This window comes from Salmo salar, chromosome ssa22, assembly GCF_905237065.1.
Source record: "Salmo salar chromosome ssa22, Ssal_v3.1, whole genome shotgun sequence".
Taxonomy (NCBI): domain Eukaryota; kingdom Metazoa; phylum Chordata; class Actinopteri; order Salmoniformes; family Salmonidae; genus Salmo; species Salmo salar.
The window spans coordinates 13947707-13968545 of record NC_059463.1 but is presented as its reverse complement, the minus strand read 5'-3'; the positions used below and the strand labels follow the sequence as shown (position 1 = coordinate 13968545).

Below are 20839 nucleotides of genomic sequence, written 5' to 3'. Positions count from 1 at the left end.
CAGCAGCCTCTCTGTGTTAGTGATGGCTGTTTTACAGTCTGATGGCCTTGAGATAGAAGCTATTTTTCAGTCTCTCGGTCCCAGCTTTGATGCACCTGTACTGACCTCTCCTTTTGGATGGTAGCGGGGTGAACAGGCAGTGGCTCGGGCGGTTGTTGTCCTTGATGATCTTTTTGGCCTTCCTGTGACATCGGGTGGTGTAAGTGTCCTGGAGGGCAGGTAGTTTGCCCCCGGTGAAGCGTTGTGCAGACCGCACCATCCTTTGGAGAGCCCCGTGGTTGTGCGTGGTGCAGTTGCCGTACCAGGCGGTGATGCAGCCCGACAGGATGCTCTCAATTGTGCATCTGTAAAGGTTTGTGAGGGTTTCAAATGACAAGCCAAATTTCTTCAGCCTCCTGAGATTGAAGAGGTGCTGTTATGCCTTCTTCACCACACTGTCTGTGTGGGTGGACCATTTCAGTTTGTCCGTGATGTGTACACCAAGGAACTTATAACTTTCCACTGCTCCCTCTGCTGTTTCCTGAAGTCCATGATCATCTCCTTTGTTTTGTTGACGTTGAGTGAGAGGTTGTTTTCTTGACACCACACTCCGAGTGCCCTCACCTCCTCCCTGTAGGCCGTCTCGTCATTGTTGGTAATCAAGCCTACTACTGTCGTCTCGTCTGCAAACTTGATGATCGAGTTGGACACAGTCATGGGTGAACAGGGAGTACAAGAGGGGCTGAGCATGCACCCTTGTGGGGATCAGTGAAGTGGAGATGTTGTTTCCTACCTTCACCATCTGGGGGCGGCCCGTCAGGAAGTCCAGGACCCAATCGCACAGGGCTGGGTTGAGACCCAGGGCCTCAAGCTTAATGATGAGCTTGGAGGGTACTATGGTGTTGAATGCTGAGCTGTAGTCAATGAACAGCATTCTTACATAGGTATTCCTCTTGTCCAGATGGGATAGGGCAGTGTGCAGTGTGATGGCGATTGCATCGTCCTTGGACCTATTGGGGCGGTATGCATATTGCAGTGGGTCTAGGGTGATAGGTAAGGTGGAGGTGATATGATCGTTGACTAGTCTCTCAAAGCACTTCATGATGACAGAAGTGAGTGCTACGTGGCGATAGTCATTCAGTTCAGTTACCTTTGCCTTCTTGGGTACAGGAACAATGGTGGAAACATTGAAGCATGTGGGGACAGCAGACTGGGATAGGGATTGATTGAATATGTCCGTAAACACACCAGCCAGCTGGTCTGTGCATGCTCTGAGGACGCGGCTAGGGATGCCGTCAGGGGCCGGCAGCCTTGCGAGGGTTAACACATTAAATGTCTTACTCACGTCGGTCACGGAGAAGGAGAGCCCACAGTCCATGGTAACGGGCTGCGTTGGTGGCACTGTGTTATCCTCAAAGTTGGAAAAGTTGATAACACTCTGTATGCTTAGGTGGGATGGTACAGTAATTGTACTGCAGTGGTTAGAGATACTCTGCCCCATGACATTGTCGAGTACTCTCTGCTCATCAAATACTGAAACAGGTGTTCTCAGTCTGACAACAAATCAAATTGTACAGTATTTGATGGAGCACTCTTTGTAATGTGGAGTGTGCCTCATATAAAGATCCTATTACACACAGTGCTCCTTGAATTCATTGTGTAATCCAGTCAATGTGATTAAAATGGCCTGAATTAGATTAGGTTGGATTCTATTCAGTCTGTTCATTCCCTCTCTCAGACGTATCAGGTTAAGCACTTGAGAGAACATGGTGAAATCTATTAAATGTGGAAAGGGATGTATAGAATTGTTTTGGAAGTAGCCTGTAACATTTTACAAGAAACCCCAGGTCCTAGGTCATGGGGCAGGGTTGTCATCCAATTACATCACTCTCAGCCATAAACATAGTTTTTCCTGCAATAATTGACTCTGTCCAGACCACAACAGCTACCCAGAATAACTGTATCCAACTATTGCCCTTATAACCTAGTTGACAGCATGCATTTCTAATTTGTTACAGCATGTTACTCATCACTGAGCAGAGCTTAGATGGCAGGTGTCTCCTGAAAATCCAAATTAGCACCCAGTAATATGGCGGAGGTTGAAAAGCTAATTTGATCGCTACCTGACCTCCCCCACCCCACACAGCTGATCAGTGGCACAGAGATTGAGCAAGTGCTTTAATGATGTTGCTGCTGCTGTCTGAGGTTGTGAAACAATCCCTCCCCACAGGGAGTAGTATGGCGTCTCCCTCCCTAATATGACCGTTAGGTTCTCATACATTGGGAATTAGCTGTTGACATATCGACACAAATTATGTGAATGTATTTTTTTTTTTTATTATTTGTATTGTGTGGCTCATTAATAGCCTACCTGCATTATGTGGTTCCTATACAAACCTATACCACCCATGCCCTTGGATAATCTATCTGCCATATTCTGTGAAGTTGTTTGATCACATTCACAATTCTAATTCCCTTTACCTCTGATTTGCACTCACAATTTCAATTCAATTTTCCTCCCATTCAATATACTGTATGTCTTCATTCGAGGTGGCTGTCAACCCCCCCCCCCCACACACACACACACACAGAAACCTGCCTGCCCATTTTGCTCGCGCAATAACGTTGCTGTCATTGAGGTTGTTTTAACCCGGTCACACCGTTGAGAAGTTGTGGAGGGTTTTCTCGGTTGCCATGGATTTCTAAAAGCTATTGACAGCGATAGGGTCCCTCTCTCTGAATGTCTTTGTAAAAGAAAACCTATTACTTCTCCTTTTTTCTTTTTTTTCAGGGGGAGCGATAGCATCTACGGTGAAGAAAGCGTTCTCGTGTCATTCTAGTTCCGTCTGACCAATTGCGCACGTTTTGAGATTCAGTAGCGATAAGTATCTCAGGCGGCTGTGAACGAAATTCAACCTCTGCAAACTGCTTGAACGATAGGAACTGCTCTTAAAAAAAGTAAGTGTATTTACTTTCGCAAATCTATCTTTGTATATATTTACGGTAAATGCATAAATGTTTTTCTCCCTGATCTGGTCTTGTTCATTAGTTCGTAATTTTGTGATACTTTGCTCCAAAGTTGGCAAGCATAAATAATCATAGCCGGTGTATCAAGTAGGCTACTAAGATAGCCTATAGCGAATTGCCTATCATCGAAGAATGACTTGTAGAATAAAATAGAACACGTCAGAGTGAATATACAAATCACTCATACGCTAATGCCACTAGCTGTAGCCTAGAATGGATGTCTCTATTGCCAATGTAATGCCATTATAAACAATGTTGGTTTACATGCGTTCATCTTATTGATTTCACTTACATCTACATGGATTTCTTAAAACAATATCCATTGATCACACAGCATGCATAGTGTTTTATGTTGCATAGCAATACTATTGTTGGCAGGGATGCTGAGTCAATAGTGCAGAATTTCAACGTTTTTTTCACAACTTGGAATGGTAGCCCAGACAATTTCGGGAAACCCTATGGACACCTTATATCTAATTTGTTATTGGGGGCATGGGGAGAAACTGACCGCTGCCCCTAATGTCATCTGCCACTGTGAGCTACTTTTCTCCATCAAGGAAATTCATCTCCGTCATATGCATTGCTATGGATTATGAGGCAAGTGTTGTTTGTGGAGAGCACATGGCCTCACAATATGATGAGTGATTTGTCTTTAACGCGTCCAATGTAAGTCACATTTGAAGCAGCAGATTGCTTTTATTGGAGCCTCTACATTTCATAATTGATTTTGAGCAAGATAGAACCCGGTGGTGATGATTCGTTTTTGTGCGAGTCTAAAGATACCAGTATGTACAGCATAATGAAGCACGCATTGTTTTGCCTCAGTGGTTCCTCTCAGAATGTGCTTTTAGTCATTAAAACAACTAAGTAGTAAACATTTTGGTCGGTTGTTTCCCAACACACAGTACAGTGCCTCTTGGGGATTACGTGCTTGGAGAACCTAAGAGGAAAACCTGTTTTGATATGCTTCCATTCTTCTTCATCTTGTGCTTGTGTGCAGCAACACTTGCCAAGCCACATCAATTAGAGGGACCTTGCGAAGGTCACACTTCCATTTCTGGACAAATCAGCCTGTTCCCCAAGAAGAAGAAGAAAAAAAGGCAAGTTATTTTTACCCCTTTCTCAGGTAAAGGTGGCCAGGCACATCCAATGTGGATTGATGGGCCTATACCTAGATCCTGCAGTATGTATGTACAAAGAGTTTATACCACCTGAAGTGTGATATCCTGTAGGGATGTCGTGCTGAACCAGGTAGCTCGTTATTATTCCACGCTAAAGATGGAGCCTCTCATGGCATCGCGGATCGCGCGTCGTCCCAAGCCTCTCAGTATTCAGGCCACTTGTGCTTTGTGCCTAAATGTAGGTCGAATACTTCTCACCGAACAACTTGAATGAAGTCCAGTGTAATTGGACAAGGAAGGGCTCCACCACCAACTCCCTTCAGGTCCAGGTCAGCCACGGCAACATCTCTCACCACTTAACATGCGACTCCGACCGGACCAGATTTCATGCCTATTTTGTTTTTAGGTAAAGAAAGTGCATGAAAAATACCAGATTGTGTCGGGGTAGTAAAGCTACTAGCATAGACATTCAACGTAGTTTGAAGACTGAACAGTAGACTCTAAAAAACTCAGACAACATCCATTTCATTCCCTTACTCTCTCTTCCATACACAGACCAGAATACAGTCAGTCATACAAACACACACCTGTGCCTGTAACTACGTTTGCTGCATTGCCTTTTCATTTACATGCAATCCCTAATACAAATAAGCAATGCCTCCTGAGACAGCATGACTTTTGAAGCTGTGAGAGACACACTGTGTGTGTGTGTGTGTGTGTGTGTGTGTGTGTGTGTGTGTGTGTGTGTGTGTGTGTGTGTGTGTGTGTGTGTGTGTGTGTGTGTGTGTGTGTGTGTGTGTGAGAGAGAGAGAATGAGAAAGAGAGAGAGAGAAGTGGGAGGAAGAGAGAGAGACAGGGAGAGACAGGGAGATGGAAGAAGAGGGAGGGAGAGAGAGGGTGGGGAAGAAGAGGGAAAGAGAGAGAGAGAGAGACACTCCATTATTCTACCGGTACCCTCCTGACTGATGGAATCCGTATTACACACACAGGCTACTATTAGAGATTAGAGATGAGCTTGACAACAGGAAGCAGAGATGAATTGCTGTACAGATGTAATTGCCCATTGATGATGCCCCTTTATCCCTTCATCTCTAAAACACTGGCGATAGATAACACAGATTAGCCTTTCTTGACCCTCCCTGGACTGTGACAGAGAGAGCAATTATACTGACCCAGGAACAGATACCGATATCATAAACACTGATTATATGAAACATTGTGACACGCCTAGCTGTACTCCAGACAGCAGACTCTGTATCGTATCGACAGTGTGTTGGAAGGTGTGGTGGAGCCTAGCAAGTACCCAGGCTTAATTGAACTTCCGTCGGTACAAGCTATTACAGTGACAACTCCTGCTCCCTTTAGTGCAGGCAGTGTTCACAGTGCTGCAGCTCTGCCTGAGCCCTCCTCTTTCATGTTTACTGCTGGTGACAGGAGGAAGAAGCAATCTGCCCTGTATGTTCTGGAAATATGTTTGGTTACATGAAATATTCATTTATCGTTCTCCATAATCCCTGCCTGCTTTTCTGGAAATGTGGATACAGTATCCGTTCTTGTTATGATACTTTTAAAATAGACTTGGGTAGAGATAGCGGCAAAGGAATGATTCTGTCCATTCAGCCTTGGAGGGGTTGGGTGGTGTCACATCCTGACCAGTAAAAGAGGGTTGTTTGTTATTGTAGTTTGGTCAGGGCGTGACAGGGGGTGTTTGTTTAGAGTGTTTCAGAGTTTGTTGGGCTATGTTCTATGTTAGTCTATTTCTATGTTAGTTCTAGTATGTCTATTTCTATGTGGTGTTTATTGGGTGGACCTTCAGTTGGAAGCAGCTGCTCCTCGTTGCTTCTAATTGAAGGTCCTATTTAAGAGGGGTGTTTTTTCTATGGGATTTGTGGGTAGTTATTTCCTGTTTTGTGTTCGTGCACCTGACGGGACTGTTCAGTGTCGTTTGTTGTTTTTGTATACGTGTTTCTTTTGTTTTCCTTCTTTAATAAAATAAGAAGATGAGTTTACACGTTCCCGCTGCGTCTTGGTCCAATCCCTACGACACCCGTGACAGAACTACCCACCACCAACGGACCAAGCAGCGGAGGAAGGAGCAGCAGCAGAGCTATAAGGAATCATGGACATGGGAGCAGATACTAGCGGGAGAAGGACCATGGAGGAAGGCTGGAGAGAACAGAGAATGCTATGCTGGGACACGGCTAGCAAGGAAGCCTGAGAGGCACCCCCAATAATTTATTTTTGGGGGGGCACACGGGTAGTTTGGCTGGGCCAAGGGTGAGCCCTAAGCCAACTCCCCGTGCTTATTATGGGGAGCGTGTGGAGTGGAGAGCGCCGGTGTATGCGGAAGTGCGCACGATCTCGCCCATGCGCACACACAGTCCGGTGCGAGCGATCCCAGCCCCTCGCAAGTTCCGTGCTAGAGTGGGCATCCAGCCTGGAAGGAGGATGCCTGCGCAGCACATCTGGCCACCAGTGCGCCTCCTAGGTCCAGGCTACCCTACGCCTGCTTTACGCACGGCAGCCATCAGGCCTCTGCACAGCTCAGTTCGCCCTGTGCCAGCACTCCGCTCGTGCAGGGCTACTATTACCATCCAGCCAGGACGGGTTGTGCAGGAGGTGCGCTCCAGACCTCCAGTGCCTACTCATGGCCCGGTGTATCCAGTTCCCGCTCCTCGCACTAGCCTTGGGGTGCGTGTCTCGAGTTTGGTACCTCCAGTACCAGCCCCACGCACCAGGCCTCCAGTGCGTCAGCCCAGTCCAGCTCGTCCTGCTCCTGCTCCTCGCACTAGCCCTGTGGTGCGTGTCCCTAGTCTGGCGCCTCCTAAGCCAGCCCAACGCATCAGGCCTTCAGTGCGCAGTCCCCGTCCAGAGCTTCTGGCAACAGTGCCCTGTTTAGAGTGTCCGGCAACAGTGCCCCGTCCAGAGTGTCCGGCAACAGTGCCCCGTCCAGAGCTTCCGGCGACAGTACCCCATCTGGAGATGGCCCACAGTTCGGAGCCTGCAGAGACGGCCCACAGTCCGGAGCCAGCAGTGACGGCCCACAGTCCGGAGCCAGCAGTGACGGCCCACAGTCCGGAGCCGACAGCGACGGCCCACAGTCCGGAGCCAGCAGAGACGGCCCAAAGTCCGGAACCGGAGCAGCCAGAGTCGCCCTACAGTCCGGAACCGGAGCTCCCAGAGTCGCCCTACAGTCCGGAACCGGAGCTCCCAGAGTCGCCCTACAGTCCGGAACCGGAGCTCCCAGAGTCGCCCTACAGTCCGGAACCGGAGCTCCCAGAGTCGCCCTACAGTCCGGAACCGGAGCTCCCAGAGTCGCCCTACAGTCCGGAACCGGAGCTCCCAGAGTCGCCCTACAGTCCGGAACCGGAGCTCCCAGAGTCGCCCTACAGTCCGGAACCGGAGCTCCCAGAGTCGCCCTACAGTCCGGAACCGGAGCTCCCAGAGTCGCCCTACAGTCCGGAACCGGAGCTCCCAGAGTCGCCCTACAGTCCGGAACCGGAGCTCCCAGAGTCGCCCTCCAGTCCGGAGCTCCCAGAGTCACCCTCCAGTCCGGAGCTCCCAGAGTCACCCTCCAGTCCGAGGTCTCCAGCGACGCGCATCAGCCCGAGGTCTTCAGCGATGCGCCATAGCCCAGAGACTTCGGGAGGGGTAAAATATAATAAGCATTTAGCAGGGGTGGACAGGTTAGGTAGTAAGGCCGGAGCCTGAGCCACCTCCGTAGTAGGAGGTTGGGGATGTAGCACAAGAACCGTCGGTGACGGTGGCCACCCTCCCTTCCCTCCCTTTAGTTAGGATTATTTTTGTTTTGGGGTTTAATTTTTGTGTTTAATTTTTGTGTGAGGAGCTTCCGGGGTCTGCACCTTTGGGGGGGGGTACTGTCACGTCCTGACCAGTAAAAGAGGTTGTTTGTTATTGTATTTTGGTCAGGGCGTGGCATGAGGTGTTTGTTTAGAGCATTTCGGGGTTTGTTGGGCTATGTTCTATGTTAGTCTATTTCTATGTTAGTTCTAGTATGTCTATTTCTATGTGGTGTTTATTGGGTGGACCTTCAGTTGGAAGCAGCTGCTCCTCTTTGCTTCTACTTGAAGGTCCTATTTAAGAGGGGTGTTTTTTCTATGGGATTTGTGGGTAGTTATTTCCTGTTTTGTGTTCGTGCACCTGACGGGACTGTTTAGTGTCGTTTGTTGTTTTTGTATACGTGTTTCTTTTGTTTTCCTTCTTTAATAAAATAACAAGATGAGTTTACATGTTCCCGCTGCGTTTTGGTCCAATCCCTATGACACCCGTGACAGGTGGGGGATGATGAAGATGCAATGATAAGAGTTGGCGATCACCTTTAACAGGCTGCTGTATTGTTGGGGACACTGGGTGAACATGATCAATGGCAGTCTGCTCTGCACGGACAATTCATCTTCAAACCTAACACTGAAGGACAAACCTGCAATGAGGTCAATGTTATCGCACATGTTCAGGGGTTCCTTTCCCGGAACAACCCAGTGAGAGGGAGATAGGAGGCTGGTCTCTCTCACTGGCAAGGTCCCCTGTACACTTCCATGCTTAAGGCATTGGCTGGGGCTATCATTCTCCATGTGACATGACTAAAGGATATGCCATTGCAGAGAGTGAAGCCCTGTCCCATTCAGTGCACTTGGTTTATTGCAGTCCGGATTATCATTTGCTCGTGGCTATAGGCTTACAAGCTTGTCATATCTCAGATGTTGTCATGTGTTCTTTCAGAGAGAGGCAGTTTGTGGTTATTGTTATGTCCTGGCAGAGGCATTCACAGCTCCATATTAGACATGTCTCCCCTTCATGGTGCCTTAGGCTATTTGTGAAAGGCTTTTCCATGAGAAATAAATCGTCTTTCCCCTTTTCTCAATGAAACAGGCAGCATCTTACTTGTTCTGCCTCAATACATGGTGAAAATGGCAGCTTCAAATACAATTTTGTACAGTTTTATGAAAAACAAATCCACAAAATCATGTTTGCATTTTTCATCTTGCAATGTTTTCATAGGAATGAGAACCACAACCAATAGGATTAGGTTTTATTGGATGCCGTTTGAGCCAACTGTGCATTGCCTTTCTGAAAGAGCAGGATTTACAATCTAGCCCTGAGCCACTCTAGCCCTGCATGCCTATTATCATTCAGATTTATAGTGCTTTTTGTTTTGTGGTGGTCTGAATTTTCACAAGTGAATCTAATACAGTATATGTTAAAAAACACACAATGAAAAGGCCAGAGTATCCATAAGGTCCTCAAAGGTACAGCAAAACCCAACAGCCTTAGCATAAAGAGTAAGTAGTAACAGAGGTAGGATCTTCATTTGATCACTCTTTTGTTGCTGAGAAATGCAAACTTGTAGTGTATTCAAGGTTTCAAATGGCTTTTAAAGTGTGTAATTTCCACTTTAAAATGTCAGACTTGGTTTGGATGAACTACAATAAATCTCCATGAATTATAATCCACATAATAATTCACGTTTCCTGTTGCTGCAGGATTATTTTCCTGCTGTAGCAAACTGGCTCAAATTATGATCCTACATCTGTATGAACCCGAATGAAAGCCAGCAGAATATCACCATTATTCCCAGTTTAATTGTAGTCTCATTCCAGATAACTCATGAGTATTGAAAAATACTGAACAAAGAGCAAAGACATAAAAGTGACAAATGTCCTGAATGGAATAGAGGGGGATCACAGTCTCCTCGGCTGTGTTCCCGCAGAGGGTATTGTGTTGGTTGCATGGGCAAGGTTACAAGGCACCCCTAGGGATGAGGTGTAGAAGAGCAGACAGGACGGAGGAGGACAGGACAGATGTGACAGACAGGCTTGGGGACAGGCAGATCTGGACAAGGTTAAGAGCCATTGTCTCAAGTAGCATGATACGATGAGGTAGCAGAAAGTTCCCCCTTCCTTCACTCTCAGTTGATGGGTAAATGTCATGTAAACCACTAAGGATAATGGGGAGTGTAATTTAGGAGAATATTGACTACACAAAGGATACATGAGGCTCATGTTTAACATCTACTACATGCGTTGCTATGTAATAGAGTATAACTTTCCTCGTACCAACTGTATTGTATGGGCAATGAAAATAGGTGCATGTTGTACACACAACCATATGGCGTTGTTGTTGAATGAATCTGGTGGGTAGACAGACGCCAACAAACATCAACTGTATGCACAGTGACCCCATACATCCAAGTGTACACAAACACAAGCACCAGGTGCTCCACCATAATTGCCTAACCCGCGTGTGCTCACCATTTTGCAGCTTCCCATAATATTAAAATGTAACTCCTGTTTTGTTTGAAATGAGATATGTCCCTAATAAAAGCCCCAGCCGTCATCTGTAGGGGGAGACGTTGTAATGTCTGTCCCTAAGACAGAGCCTGGTGTGAGGGCAGCGGTCCTCTGGGACCTCATTACACAGCGTGGAGCTCTGCTGGGGGCTGTAAGCAGAGCAGACGCCTGGCTGCCTGGGACTCTCAGCTTATGATGGAGATACATGCTAGATGTAGGATCACTGGGTGTGATAAGCTATACACCAGCATCCGAAAGTGTACTGCTCTGCATAGCAAGAGCCTGTTTACTGGCTCAGCCATGCCTAGAGTCAGAGCACGTATCAACCATAATTAGAATAATGAATCAAGGAGGGCATGCTTAATAGTTGAATGGGTTGCCATGTGTAAAATCTTCATCTTCTCTCAGTTTGAAGGTGCAGTGATTGCTGTGTGCTACTGTCCCAATGACTGTATATCGATTACGTGAAAACATTCATTCCTATGTGAAGACCAGTGGAGGCTGCTGAGGGGAGGGCAGCTCATAATAATATCTGGAAGGAAGTAAATGGAATGGTATCAAACGCTTGGAAACCATGTGTTAGATGTATTTGATACCATTACACTTATTCCACTCCAGCCATTACCATGAGCCACCAACCTCCCGGGGTGAAGAATCAATAGCGCATTGGAAGTTGGTTTTATCTTGCTAAGATGGCGTCTCATGAAGACATAACATGCGCAGTTTGAGCTAGTCCAGGACGTTGCAGTCTAGCTCAGTGCTGCCCCCACTCATTGTGTATCTCAAGTTGAAGGCTGGCCTCCCGAGTGGCGAAGCAGTCTAAGGCACTGCATCGCCGCTTTGCGGTGTCACTACAGCCTGGGGTTCGATCCCCGGCTGTGTCACAACTAGAGGTCGGCCGATTAATCGGAATGGCCGATTAATTAGGGCCGATTTTCAAGTTTTCATAACAATCAGAAATTTGCCAGAATTGTACATAATTATGACATAACATTGAAGGTTGTGCAATGTAACAGGAATATTTAGGCTTAGGGATGCCACCCGTTAGATAAAATATGGAACAGTTCCGTATTTCACTGACAGGAAAAACATTTTGTTTTCGAGATGATCGTTTCCGGATTCGACCATATTAATGACCTAAGGCTCGTATTTCTGTGTGTTATTATGTTATAATTAAGTCTATGATTTGATAGAGCAGTCTGACTGAGCCATTGTAGGCAGCAGCAGGCTCGTAAGCGTTCATTCAAACAGCACTTTCGTGCGTTTGCCAGCAGCCATTCGCAATGCACTGCGCTGTTTATGACTTCAAGCCTGTCAACTCCCAAGATTAGGCTGGTGTAACCGATGTGAAATGGCTAGCTAGTTAGCCGGGTGCGCGCTAATAGCGTTTCAATCGTCACTCGCTCTGAGACTTGGAGTAGTTTTTCCCCTTGCTCTACATGGGTAAAGCTGCTTCGAGGGTGGCTGTTGTCGATGTGTTCCTGGTTCGAGCCCAGGTAGGAGCGAGGAGAAGGCCGGAAGCTATACTGTTACACTGGCAATACTAAAGTGCCTATAAGAACATCCAATAGTCAAAGGTATATGAAATACAAATCGTATAGAGAGAAATAGTCCTATAATTCCTATAATAACTACAACCTAAAACTTCTTACCTGGGAATATTGAAGACTCATGTTAAAAGGAACCACCAGCTTTCATATGTTCTCATGTTCTGAGCAAGGAACTTAAACGTTAGCTTTTTTACATGGCACATATTTCACTTTTACTTTCTTCTCCAACACTTTGTTTTTGCATTATTTAAACCAAATTGAACATGTTTCATTATTTATTTGAGGCTAAATAGATTTTATTGATGTATTATATTAAGTTAAAGTAAGTGTTCATTCAGTATTGTTGTAATTGTCATTATTACAAATAAATAAATAAAAATATCGGGTGATTAATCGGTATGGGCTGTTTTTGGCCATCCAATAATCGGTATCGGTATCGGCGTTGAAAAAAAAATCATAATCGGTCAACCTCTAGCCACAACTGGCCGTGATCGGGAGTCCCATAGGGTGGCGCACAATTGGCCCAGCTTCGTCCGGGTTAGGGGAGGGTTTGGCCAGTCGTCAGTTGATCGGTGTTTCTGCCGACATGTTGGTGCAGCTGGCTTCCGGTTTAAGTGAGCAGGTGTTAAAAAGCAGCGCGGCTTGGCGGGTCATATTTCGGGGGGCACATGACTCGACCTTTTCCTCTCCCGAGCCCATTGGGGAGTTGCAGCGATGAGACAAGATTATGATTGGATTGCAATTGGAATCATGAAATTGTGGAGAAAAAGGGGGTAAAATATATATTTTTTTAAATTAACATTAACTTTGCAGGCTGACCAAGGTACTGCAGGCTGCCATTAGCAACTAAATGATCCTTATAACTCCTTCTGTGTGAGCTTTTTAAATAATCGGTTCAAGGACATACATCTGGTGTAAGAGATGCAATTATTGGTGCCATGACTGTCTTCAAAATAGTTTTTTTTTATTTACTCAGAGATTGACCACGAAGATAGTCATTTTCCCATTCACTATAATGGGGGATCATGTTTTCTGAAAACAGTGCCAGCAGTACCACGGTCGGCCTTGAACTTCGGGGCTTCAATGAGAGGGGGAAGTCGTTCTCCCCTGTATTAATTTATGTTTGTTAGAGTTGGTTAATGTTACTGAAGCACAGCAGCTGGAAACAGAAGACTTTATCATTTCAATTGAATGTGTGCTTTCAGGGATTCTCATTTATCATAGCAGAATTGTAGTTGATTTCCCCAGCTCAATTCACAATTATATGACACCCTAAGATTCATCAGCAATCAACTGAATGTTTTGGTGCAGTTTTTTAAATGATAAAATACATTTTACATGTCTACAATGTTAAACTTGACTGCTTGGCCATGAACTTCCATTTTGGAGATTTGCCAGAATATTTAATGGGTTTCTGAACATCTTTGTGTCAGTCCTTGGCATACTGGTGGACAGCCAGAACACAGCAATAGTCTATTTCTTAATGTTCTCTCCCCCAGACATGGAAAATGTTGAGTAAAAGCCTTGCCAAACTGGTCAAGACCCAGCATCATTTGTCAGCTTGCGAGTAACTCTTCTGCCCATTTCTACTGATCTAACCGTGAGACCACCTGCAGAGCAGTGGAGACCCTTTGACCTCATTATTTTTCCAACTCCAGATTCTTGGGGTAAATACCAAAACTCCTGGCTGGAGCCATTTATTCTTATTGCGCTACATTTGATTGGATTGTAAGTTAGCCTGCCACCTATCACTTTCCAGTGTTTACTGCTAGGTTTTGCTAGGGCCAGGGGAGTGGTTTTGTGTGAATTGACTGCAGGTGTGTCTAAGTAAGTGAGTGAGGCCAGAGTTTTTATTTCTGTCAGTGGGTTAGGGGGCCCAGTCTTGATAAAACCACATGGTGTCTTTCCTCCTAATCAGTATCTCATATATCCCTAATTTAGGTAGAAACCTCTCTCTGCACACATCATTTACTATGTTTCCATTAACTTCTCCAGTTATTTTTTGCATGCTACAGTGTATTTCCATTGAACTGTCTTGTGTCGTTAAAAATAGCTGGACGTAATGACGTCACCCCCCCCAATAAATGGTGTATTAATAAATTGGCAACAGCCTGTTTCATATCTCAAGTAAGCATAATTCTCATGTGCCAACGTATCGCCACAGTCTTGCACAGAAACTTGCACTCCTGTACTCCTGTAGATCTGAAATAATTGGATCGTGAAATTTGCATCCAGCCAACCAGGAAAAACAAGACGTGAAATTTGCATCCAGCCAACCAGAAAAACAAGACAAAGCAATTCAGGCATTCATTAAAGTCGGGACAATCCTTGTCCTGCAAAGAAACATTATTTTTGTTGCAACATTACTTTTGTGGAATAAACCTGGGTCAATGGAAACCTGCCTAACAAGGCTTTGGGATAGTATGAACAGTAAATGCCACCTGTTGCTATTGTTTAACACTTTACAACTTAAAATGTCTTCATCATGTTGTGCTATGGACTTATCTCATTAATACTTAAAAAGACAAAGGCTTTAGTCCAAATTTACATTTGCTGTTCTAATATGCCATTTTGGTAAAGAATTGATCATAACGGAGGGCAATCTCTGTGGTAAGTAGTGTTTAACTGCATTAGCTAATCAGTGCAATTCAACAGATTGGCTCTACTGGAGTCATGCTTGTTATTTGAGGAAAGAGCTTGGGTATATGGGGAAACATATTTTTTTCCTGTGTTTTATATTATATTGTACTGCTGATGAAACTAACACTGTGAAAGTGTGAAACAATTTCATTGGTGTTACTTCTGATAGTTGCAGGTTTGCATGGGCATGTTTTGGCTTTCCATGGTGACATCACCATGCGGTCAATTGCTTATTAGACCAATAACAAAAAGTGTTCCAATAACAGCTAGTATTCCGTTTCCCCCTCCCCAATTTGACCACTCCAGACAGTCCTAGCTAAGTCATTGCTTGAGAAATAGTTTTTCGCTAAAAAGCTACTTTGCCCATTTTAATGGAAATCTATTATAGTAAGGTATTTAATTGTTACCCAGAAAATATTTGATGTAAAAAAAAAAAACAGCTGCATTGGGCCTTTAAAAGTACTCTGAAAACAAATTGTGTTATTCCTTTTATGGAGGATGATGAAAGAGTAAACAGACCCTAATTATTTTATTTATGTTGTTTGTTGCCATTATACTTAGGAAATCCCGTACACGTGCCCTTAGGCTTTCCTATCTTATTTTCAAAGTAAACCATCTCTAAAGAGCATCTGTGCCATATTTCTCTCTCAGAAATATAATAATACTATATATAATACTATATAACACTACAGTACATACTATAGAATTCTATTGTAAACTGTAGTATACTGTAGAATACTATACTTCAAACTGTAGTATCCCGCGATCATGTGTAGAAACTTACCAGATGTGGGACCAAGTCTTTGTTTTACCAGTCACAAGTAAGTCTCAAGTCTTAGCACTCAAGTCCCAAGTCAAGACAGGCAAGTCCGAGTCAAGTCTCAAGTCAAGACCGTCAAGTATCAAGTCAAGTCTCAAGTCTTTAACTTTGAGTTTCGAGTCCTAAACAAGTCATTTTCACCTTTATTTAACCAGGTAGACTAGTTGAGAAAAAGTTCTCATTTACAACTGCGACCTGGCCAAGATAAAGCTAAGCAGTTCGACATGTACAACACAGAGTTACACATGGAATAAACAAACATTCAGTCAATAATACAGTAGAAAAGGTCTATATACAGTGTGTGCAAATGATGTAAGATAAGGGAGGTAAGGCAATAAATAGGCCATGGTGGCGAAGTAATTACAATATACCAATAAAACACTGGAGTGATAGATGTGCAGGAGATGAATGTGCTACGCGTGCTCTTCACCAAATGTAATACCATTTCATATTTTTAACAAGAGTAATAGTTAGTATATTACATTTACGCAAATCATGAATGCGTTTAAAAATATCTATATATTTATTACTTTCCAAATAAACGTTATATTTCCATGGAAATACATGGGTAGCCATGAGAAAGACACACCCCCCCAATAGTGATCGACTATCGAGGATCGCTATGGGGCGCAATCGGGCGATGTAGGCTTGTACACAATTGCCTAACCTTGTTTTAGCAACGTCAGGCAGGATTTAGGCTACCAACTGCCTAGCCAGTTGTAGCTCAATCTTGGGTGCAATGATCACATTCCCACACTGACTGACTGTGCAGAGGCTCATTAATTTAACTTTACGCTAGCCTACATGATACACTAGTAAAGTAATAAAATATATTGCTGTCGGCTATATTAGCCATGACTTACCGTTCTTTGTGCAGGTTCAAATGTCGAACAAAGTTGGAAATTGTTGCGCCTCCGTCTGTAATTTTCTTCCCGCATGTTTTGCAAGTTGCAATCCGTTTTTTGTTGATACAGCGTTGTCTTTATATCCGAAAATAATAATTCTGGGTATCATCTTTCCAAGGGCTTCATCTGAATTTACCCGCCGACGTTCCTCTGCACTGCCACGCACAACTTTTTCTCAGCTGGCACAATTTGATTGGCTGTTGTCCGATTCAAACTGTAATCCGTTAAATTAAGAGTTTATGCGCTGCACACTTTTTTTAATAGCATAATTTTTTATATTTGGGCTTGGGGAGAATATCAAGTCAGGTCGAGTCATAAGGCTCAAGTCCAAGTCAAGTCACGAGTCATTGGTGTTAAAGTCAAAGTCGAGTCCAAGTCATCATATTTGTGACTTGAGTCTCACTCGAGTCCAAGTTATGTGACTCGAGTCCACACCTCTGGTACTTACTATATAATGTTGTAGTATACTGTAGAATACAAAAGAAATGTGTAGTAAATACTACAGTAATGTTTGCAAAAACACTACAGTCCACAAAAACACTACACATTTTTAACTATTGTAAAAACTAAAGTCTGCGGCCTCCCGGGTGGCGCAGTGGTCTAAGGCACTGCATCACAGTGCTAGTTTTGCCACCAGAGATTCTGGGTTCAAGTCCAGGCTCTGTTGCAGCTGGCCGCGACCGGGCGGACCATTGGGCGGTGCACAATTGGCCCAGCGTCGTCTGGGTTAGGGAGGGTTTGGCCGGCAGGGATATCCTTGTCTCATCGTGCACTAGTGACTCGTGTGGTGGGCTGGGTGCAGTGCACGCTGACCAGGTGTACGGTGTTTCCTCTGACACATTGGTGTGGCTGGCTTCTGGGTTGGATGTGCAGTGTGGCTTGGTTGGGTCCCGTACGGACTCTCCTGAGTCCGTACGGGAGTTGCAGCGATGAGACAAGACTGTAACTACTACCAATTGGATACCACGAAATTGGGGTAAAATAATAAATAAATAAAATTTAAGTCTGCAAAAACACTACAGTGAATATCATAGTATTTATACCGTAAATGTTATACCATAGTATTTCTACCATAGTATTTCTTCATGTGGGAGTGATTGAGCGTGGGGGCTCTTTCAATCTCCCTCAGAGATACCAGTGAGTTGTTGCACATATTTTTCATACAAAGTTTCTTAAAGACAGCTTGCAAAAGCTCAAAAGATTAAGGCTTTAGTCGTTTTGAGGAGTGATCCAACAGCATGCAAAACCTAAGAAGTAAATCTCCTGAAGGGGAGGGGTACAACATAGAACAATAGAATGGTAATGCCATGGAAACACATTCAAATAGATGAATCAGTAGAGATATAAAGATGGAAAATATGTGCTTGGTTTCGTTTACTCTATAGGGACTTGAGAGAACCAATTGAATTCCAAATTCATTAAAATAACAGACTTTACTTACATTTTTCAATAGTCAGCACATATATAGACCTCCCACAAGCTGGTGTAATCTCAGTGCATAGAGGATTTGAAATGGCTGTGAGGCTCCAGGCGATGGCTTTGAAACAAAAACAGATCAATAGAGGTGATCTAAGAAAAATCCCGCTTTGATATCTGGGGCTACAGGCCAGGAAATGTTCCCATCAATCTTTGGTGACAGAGACTCTCTCCTGATTGGATGGACAGCCTGCACTCTATGTCGTTCTATTGACCCTGCCAGTTTCCTGTGGCGTCTCTCAGAGTGGGACTGTGCGTCATTTTTCCGGTGTGAGCGGCAGGGAGGCCTTGTGTTGCATGACTCACCTCAAAGACTACAGCTAATTGGGATGCGGCCGCAGTTTTGTAGGCATTTGTTGTCTCTGCGCAAATGACAACACTCCATGGAACAGATTTTTCACTGCTCGGATTCGTTAATGTTATTCAGATGTGTTGAAAGCACACTATTTGAAACTAGAGAGAGGCAGAGAGATGGGCAGAGAGAGAGAAAGAGTGGGACTGCCGTGCAAGCACGTCTACATGTGTAATTGTCATCAACAAAAGGGTTAGGATTGAGCTATCATTGTATCCAATGCTGTCATCTTCAGATGTCTATTGTTTTCAGATCAAACTCTGTTCTACAGGCACAGGCAATCATACTGTCTCCCCAATTATTGTCTGAATACGGAGCTTTATATCTATTCAGCGTCACGCACAATGGCTTTTCTCATGAATGAATTGAACACAAGCTTTTGTGTGAAGGAACAGAATATGTCTGAGACAAGAGGTGTTATAGGGATCTGCCTGCAGCTCTCGTTACCAGTTGACAATTATTTCCTCTTTTCCAGAATCTCCTCAATGTAGTAAACAATGCAGGGGTTAAAGATCCCAGACTGGGGGTCATGATAATTGGGAGACCATGTTGCTCTTACAATAAGATGACAGAGTCTACAGAGGATGATCTCTGGTTTATCACCAGAAAGCAGGAATGATTGACAACCTGAGCCTTGGGGACTTACCAATTCGCTCAGGCACTAGTCTCTTCTCTTCTAAATAAATCTTCCAGGCTTCCTGTTTTTAAAGTATTTTACACCTCAGTAATTCCTTCTAACTGCTATTGGCTGCAGCTGAGACAGTTTCCATTGGCAACCTGTGCCATTAGGGACACGTGATGAAACTATCGAGTGTGAGGCGCCTGTGGCTCTGGCCCACATGTTCTCACACAGCAATATGTTCTCACACAACAAACCTGTCCACAAGTGTTTTTCTGTGTTTGCCCCTAGGGGGCCTGAGTCTTCTTGCTGAACACACACTTTTATGGCCCCCATGTCACCACCCCTGGGTTAACTCACCTGCAGTTGAGATGTTAGGAGCATGTCTAAATACTCCATGTTGTCCCCTTGTAGCAGCAGGGGACCTGTGTTCAGGATGCCCCTGTTTACTGTTGGGGTCACCACCAGCAGTGGTAGAGGCAGAGAGAGTTTGGGGGTCAGACAGACCCCCCCCCCGCTAGTCTGTATCTAATGTCATTACTGACACGGAGGCTCCCTCAGCACCCTCCCTCTGTTTGAGTAAAACAACAATCCTTGCTCACTCCACCCTGCTCACCCCTACCACCCGTGGAGTGAGTAGAGCTAGGTCTTCCGATTCTAAGTGTGCCAGCACACCCATTAACCCCATGCATTATCCTATCTCTTTATGCCAGTGTATGAAGGGCACTCAGGCAAGCTCTTCTCCATTCATTAGAGAATAGACTGCATTCCTTCCAGTGAACATGGACATGGTGTGCTGGCCCTTGAAAAGCTTTCATTCCAATTGTGCTTCTGAACAGTAGCACCACTGTTCCCCCATATACAGTGCTTTCAGAAAGTATTCACACCCCTTGACTTTCTCCACATTTTGTTGTGTTACAAAATTGGATTAAAATGGATTTCATTTTCATTTTTGTCAACAATCTTCACAAAATACTCTAATGTCAAAGTGGAGGGGAATTCTATTTAAATAAATACTAATGAATGGAAAATTGGTTAGATAAGTATTCATCCCCCGGAGTTAATACATGTTAGAATACATGTTAGAATCAACTTTGGCAGCGATTACAGCTGTGAGTATTTCTGGGTAAGTCTCTAAGAGCTTTTCAAACCTGGATTGTACAATATTTGCCATTATAATTTTGTATTATTCTTCAAGCTCTGTCAAGTTGGTTGTTGATCATTACAAGACAGCCAATTTCAAGTCTTGCCATCGATTTTCATGACGATTTCAGTCAAAAATGTAACTAGGCCACTCATGAACATTCAATGTTGTCTTGGTAAGCAACTCCAGTGAATATTTGGCCTTGCATTTTAGGTTATTGTCCTGCTGAAAGGTGGATTTGTCTCCCAGTGTCTGTTAGAAAGCAGACTGAACCCAGTTTTCCTGTAGGATTTTGCCTGTGCCTAGCTATATTTCGTTTATTTTTATCCTAAAAAAGTCTCTAGTCCTTGCCGATGACAAGCATACCCAAAATATGATGCAGCCACCATCATGCTTGAAAATATGAAGAGTGGTATTTAGTGATGTGTTGAGTTGGATTTGCCCCAAATATAATGCTTTGTATTCTGGACAGAAAGTGAATTTCTTTGCCACATTTATTTTCAGTATTACTTTAGTTCCTTATTGCAAACGGGATTCATGTTTTGGAATATTTTTATTCTGTACTTCCTTCTTTTTACTCCATCATTTACGTTAGTATTGTGGAGTACTAAAATGTTGTTGATCCATCCTCAGTTTTCTCCTATCACAGCCATTTAATGCTGTAACTGGTTTAAAATAACCATTAGCCTCATGGTGCAATCCCTGACCGGTTTTCTTCCTCTGGAAGGTATTTGTCGTTAAATCTGTGTTTGACATTCACTGCTCGACTGAGGGACCTTACAGATAATTGTATTTATGGGGTAGAGAGACGGGGTAGTCACTCAAAAATGCAACTTATTATCTGACTTGTTAAGCACATTTTTACTCCTGAAGTATTTAGGCTTGCCATAACAAAGGG

At 44.2% G+C, this 20839-nt stretch overlaps 1 protein-coding gene across 8 annotated transcripts in view; it reads left to right on the top strand.

Moving 5' to 3' along the window:
- The first annotated feature begins 2592 nt into the window (after window positions 1-2592).
- Window positions 2593-20839, top strand: part of chl1b (cell adhesion molecule L1-like b) — a 74539-nt gene continuing 56292 nt past the window's right edge. For 6 of the 8 annotated variants that reach the window (XM_014166366.2, XM_014166364.2, XM_014166369.2 and 3 more), the window contains exon 1: window positions 2594-2937. The gene's annotated coding sequence lies outside the window, so the exon portion shown is untranslated. Of the gene's footprint in view, window positions 2938-20839 lie in introns of all 8 variants that reach the window. The other 2 variants (XM_014166365.2, XM_014166362.2) reach the window with 1 other exon arrangement.